The sequence below is a fragment of the Cajanus cajan genome, chromosome 3 (assembly GCF_000230855.2).
Source record: "Cajanus cajan strain Asha chromosome 3, NIPB_CcT2T_4, whole genome shotgun sequence".
NCBI lineage: Eukaryota > Viridiplantae > Streptophyta > Magnoliopsida > Fabales > Fabaceae > Cajanus > Cajanus cajan.
Window position 1 is genome coordinate 50,230,476 of NC_138519.1, and position 6,000 is coordinate 50,236,475.

Below are 6,000 nucleotides of genomic sequence, written 5' to 3' on the forward strand. Positions count from 1 at the left end.
CTCAAGGTGATAACCATGAACTCGAGTCCGACAGTGCGTTGGAGCTTTCCATCGGCTTACGACGAGAGGAATTGGGTCCCTATAATGGGGGCACCTTGGGGGCCTTTGACCAAGTGAGAACAGTTAGATCCTCCTTGAATATGCACTTTTCTGCAGGAGACCCCTACCTCGTGATTCGCTCGTGACTGTTCGTGGATGAGTGAATTGTTTGTGCATTCGTTATGTGACATTGTATGAGCATACATTTGCATTCTTTAAACAAACAACATTCCTATTCTATTAAAATAAGAATAAATAGAAATAAGGATCTTCTAGTACATGGTGTTAACATCTACCTTCATTGCATTCATATAGGTAGTTTCCCTTTTCACCCAAAAAATACAAAAAAAGATACAAAATATTCAAAAGAAAAATATGTATTTACCCAAACCAAGCAATATCATGCATCATTTTAGGAAAATCCTAAAAACATGATAATGCTTAGTTCAATAAACACAATGCATGCATATTCAACATCATCATCTCATGCATATAGATCATGGAGGGATCTAAGAATCATTCATTTCATACATCCCTCCTAGTAATTCAGTAATAAACATAAATAAAAAGAAAGGATTAAATCGATGCGTATGTTCAAAAATGGATCGCACGCCGTTCGTCATCAAGTGTAAGCCAACAACCGCGCCAAGCGAGCGCACATCAACTCCGTTGTTGGTAATCAAGACGAATAAAAGGGAAGGTCCGACACCATTAAGGATCACCGCTCCAAGACCTTTCCCCTACGAATCAAATAAGGTTGTGCCGTGGATATACGACATCCACTCTTCTGCCGACAGCGATATCTCCAACATCGCTGAACTTGGGGGCATGACTAGGAGTGGCAGGATCTACACTCACGAAGATCTTCATGATAAAGCCCCCAAGAATAAAGAAAAAGAAGAAAAGAAAACCGAGGAAAAAGAATCCGAGGAGGAGACAGACGAGCTGTTAAAGTTTATCCGACAGAGCGAGTACTCCATCGTGGATCAACTTCATAGGACGCCAGCAAAGATTACGCTGTTGTCGTTGATCCTATGCTCCGAACCGCATCGGCAAGCTCTGTTGAAAGTCTTGAACGAGGCATACGTGTCGCACACTATCTCCCAAGACGAGTTTGAGGGGATTGTTAGTCACATCAAGGCTAATGATCACCTCACCTTCATCGATGAAGAAATCCCCGCCGAGGGATCAAACCACAACAAGCCCTTGCACATCTCTATAAAGTGCAAGGAGTATCACATCACTAAAGTCTTGGTAGATAATGGATCTTCCTTGAACGTAATCGGCAATCAAGGGAATCCAAATGTGCCCGAGCAACATGATCGTTCGAGCCTTCGATGGATCTAAAAGAGAAGTGGTGGGAGAGATCAATCTTCCAATCCAAATTGGACCCACTATCTTCAACGTCGAATTTCAAAAGATGGACATCACTCCCACATACAGCTGTCTCCTCGGCCGACCTTGGATTCATGATGCGAAAGCTGTTCCTTCTACGCTCCACCAGAAAGTCAAGTTCATAATGGGTGACAAACTGGTAACCGAACAAGCTAAAGATGACATACTCATCAGCAAGCCATCCAACATACTTTATGTGGATGCAGCAGAGGAAGCTTTAGAAACCGCCTTCCAAGCATTGGAAATCGCCAATGTCGAAACGTTTCCCCGAGAAATGAAGAAGGTAGCCTCCATGCTCACCAAGAACGGATACTTGCCAGGACAAGGATTAGGCAAGGACTCCCAAGGAATCCCGGAGCTACCCATTATCAAGGATAAATCCGGGGAAACAAGGGTTAGGATACAACCCTAACAAAGATCAAAGAACGAAGAGGAATCAAGATCTTTCTCGACGTTCTTTAAGCCAGATCTTTAGGAAGGCCGGTTCACAAGCGTCAAGGCCGGTCGTCGTCGTCAAATGTTTTCCTCCTTCCGATAGGGATGTATAGACTCAGTGACTATTAGAGATCACTCCTCGGGGACAGCCCGACCCCCGAGCCTCGATAGGGCACATGTTTCCATTATGATTATAATAAAATCATTCTTCATTAATTCTTTATTGCTTCTTTTCTCGCTTGCAATAAAATTCTAGACCACATTATTTTAACCCTGTTTGAAAAAACATGAATGAGGTTAAAATCATCTTAATAATAATAAACCCACATCATTTTTATGTGGAAGTGTGTGTGTCAACTTGGAGCACCTTTTCTTGGCCTCAATAAGTGCCATCATGGATAAAGAAATCCTAAAGAGCAAAAGACCCGCTAGGAATCCCACAAAAGGGTGACCTAGGCAAAAGTTAGGGTTACAAAATAAGACCAAAAGACCCGCTAGGAATCCCACAAAAGGGTGACCTAGGCAAAAATTAGGGTTACAAAATAATGAATAAAAACAAAAACCCGCTAAGACACCACAAATGGGTGTTTTAGGCAAAAGTAAGAGCCATCAAAAAAGGAAAAAACAGAATAAATCCATGATGGTACCATCAATTGAATTCAACAAAAGGGCTCAAGAAAAGCTATCCAAGTTGTCAAAGCACAATCATTAATAACAAAGATGTGCTTAACCTCATAAGTGTTTAATCGAACAAGCCTAAACACATAAGCCTACCATGGCCAGCCATTCTTACAAAATCCATTTTTCAAAAATAAAATAATCCCCTCTAAAACACAAACTTTTGAAAATATATATCCTTTCCTTCTTTTCTCTCTTGTCCCAACGATTTTTGAATAATCTAGTGGAAACATGGAGATATAGTGGTCAATAGGAGGGTTGACACATCTTCTAAAGAAAGGGAAGAATCATTTGGTTGATGACACCAAAATCAAATATGCATCATTCCTCGGTAACAGAAATCGGCAGAGCACAGTCCGTCTGGAGGAATGGCAAAATCCAAACACAAAAACGCATCGGTTAATTCTTTTGAAAAAAGAATCAAATAGAATTAGGTGCATCATACTGCATACATGCATACAGATGATAGGTGTAATGGAAGATCACTTATTCTCTGTTTATTGAAAAAACAAAAAAAATAAATAAAATAAAAAATATAAACTTCAGAAAAACAATACGCCCGTATCATGTTCAGTACGCCCGTACCAAAATTAGGGTTATGAACAAATTTTCAATACAATACGGGCATACTGAAATGAATAACGGCCGTATTGGCAATAACAGAAATCCTCCCTCACGTCGATGACAAAATTCCTCCAAGAAGAAGAGGATAGGGGGAGCCATTCATTTTTTCTAAAAATAAAATAATTAAACTTGCATTTTGTGCATCGCGCACATTAATTGCACATTCAAAGACCTCATCATGGGGCAATTGCATAAAATAGAAAAATAGAAAAATTGCTTGTGTATGACAGCAGCAAACAAAATGCAAAGATTCAGAAAATCAACAGCGTCATACAGAATAACTGAGCCTGGAGAGGCTTGCCGAAAGAATACTCTCAGAATAACTGAGCCTGGAGAGGCTTGCCGAAAGAATACTCTCAAAATAACTAAAGCCTGGAGAGGCTTGCAGAAATAATACTCCCCCAACTGTATAGAATAATTGAGCCTGGAGAGGCTCGCCGAAATAATACTCTCTCATAATAACTGAGACATTTCTGTACAGAAAAAGCCAAAAAATGACAAAAAAGGCAAAAATACAGAAAAAGCCAAAACACGACAAAAAAGGCAAACATACAGAAAAAGTCAAAAGTCGACAAAAAAAAAGAGACAAAGATTTCACATCTTTCAGAATAAATTGAGCCTGGAGAGGCTCGCAGAAATAATACTCCTTCAGAATAATTGAGCCTGGAGAGGCTCGCAGAAAGAATACTCCCTCAGAATAATTGAGCCTGGAGAGGCTCGCAGAAACAATACTCTTCCTTCAGAATAGTTGAGCCTAGAAAGGCTCGATTCCCCAGAGATATCTCAAGCTTACACTCACGGGCCAAATTCCCCAGTGAAAGCTATCAGAATGCGATCAGCGAAATCCCCAAAGGAGGCCTGATCATCCAAGAAAAATGTCTAAGGACTTTAAACTTCCCCAATGGAGGATAGCTTTCCAACTCAAAAGCGATGAGTGAAGCTAAGCCTGAAGAGGCTTTCTAAATAATACTCTGGGATAAATAAAAACTTCAAATCCCCAATCGCCTACTAAAGAGGCATCTCTTCAAAAGGAAGACCAATAAACTATTCCCCAAGTGGAATTTGGCTCTCAGCCTAACAAATGAACGTCAAGATGATCTGCCTAACAAAAGAGGCCAATCAACATCAATCCCCAGTGGATGATCGCCTATCCAAGAGGCATCCCCACAAAAGGGGAAGAAAATCAAAAAGATTAATAAGATTCCCCAAACGGAATTTGACATCCCGCCAAAACATCGAACATCAAGACTATCTGCCTAACAGAAGAGGCCAGTCAAAAAATCAACATGTCAACATCCCTAGCGGATAACAGCCTACACAGAGGCTACAAAACCAGAAAAGTCAAAAAGAGTCACCCGAATGAGGATAACCGGGATACTCCACCAACGTCGACAGGACGTCAGCCAAACATAAGGCATTGCTCAACTCAGAGAGAAAGAGCATCTGTGTCTATACCCCAAGGAGTCAGAAATTCCCCAAGGGTACCAACAATGCAATGCAAGTTGGGGCACAGGAACCTGTGAATGACTGCACATCCCCTAGACGGATCCCTGCGTTATCCAGCCCTCAGTGGCACAAAAATCAAAAAACAATCGTCGAAGCAGCATCGTGGACTGTGGAGACAAAATCAACATCCAGAATCCCCAGCGGATAACAGCCTACACAGAGGCAGCAAAATCAGAAAACCAAAAGAGACACCCGAACAAGGATAACCGGGATACTCCACCAACGTCGAAAGGACGTCAGCCAAACATAAGGCATCGCTCAACTCAGAGAGAAAGAGCATCTGTGTCTATACCCCAAGGAGTCAGAAATTCCCCAAGGGTACCAACAATGCAATGCAAGTTGGGGCACAGGAACCTGTGAATGACTGCACATCCCCTAGACGGATCCCTGCGTTATCCAGCCCTCAGCGGCACAAAATCAAAAAACAACCGTCGAAGCAGCATCGTGGACTGTGGAGACAAAATCATCACGAATCCCTGGAAAGGAGATATTCACGCTACCCCCGTCGTCACAAACACGGAGGTATGCAGCTTCCGGCTCGGGCAATGAGCGAAGCTATCTCTGGAAAAGGGGTACTCACCGCTTACCGTTGTCACAAAAGGTACTTAGCTTCCGGCTCGAACAAAGAGTGAAGCTAAGCCTAGAGAGACGGTACTTACAGCTTCCAGCTTGGGCAACAAGCAAAGCAAGACCCTGGAGAGGGCAAACTCAAGTACCGAAGTGTTCAGAAAACATGGAGGTACGCAGCTTCCGGCTAGGGCGTCTAGTGAAGCTAACCCTGGAGAGGGTAAACTCAACCGCCTTATGTTGAGAGGCAGCCACATGTTGAGTGGCAAAGTCTGGAGAGACGGTACTCACCCGCCACATGTTGAGTGGCAAAGTCTGGAGAGACGGTACTCAACCATCAGCGTCATCAGAGGTGCGTTGGTGTCCAAACTTCCGGCTCGGACGGCGAGTGAGGTTGGGCCTGGAGAGGCAACACTTAATCATCAGCGTGATGTTAACACATTGGTGTCTAGCTTCCGGCTCGGGCGTCGAGTGAGGCTAGGTCTGGAGAGACGGTACTCAATCACCAGCGTCGCCAGAGGCACGTCAGTGTTCAACTTCCGGCTCGGGCGTCGAGTGAAGTTGACCCTGGAGAGGGTAAACTCAGCTACCGAGGATGTCAAAAGCGCCGAGGTATGCACTCACCTGGAGAGGCTACTCAGCAATTTTCCACCGGAAGACATTACAAGTCAGAAGGATGGCACATCACCCGGACAATTGGGTCAACTCCTTTACTTGTCAGCCGGTACACCAAAAGGCCGTCCGACTAAGTAAAGG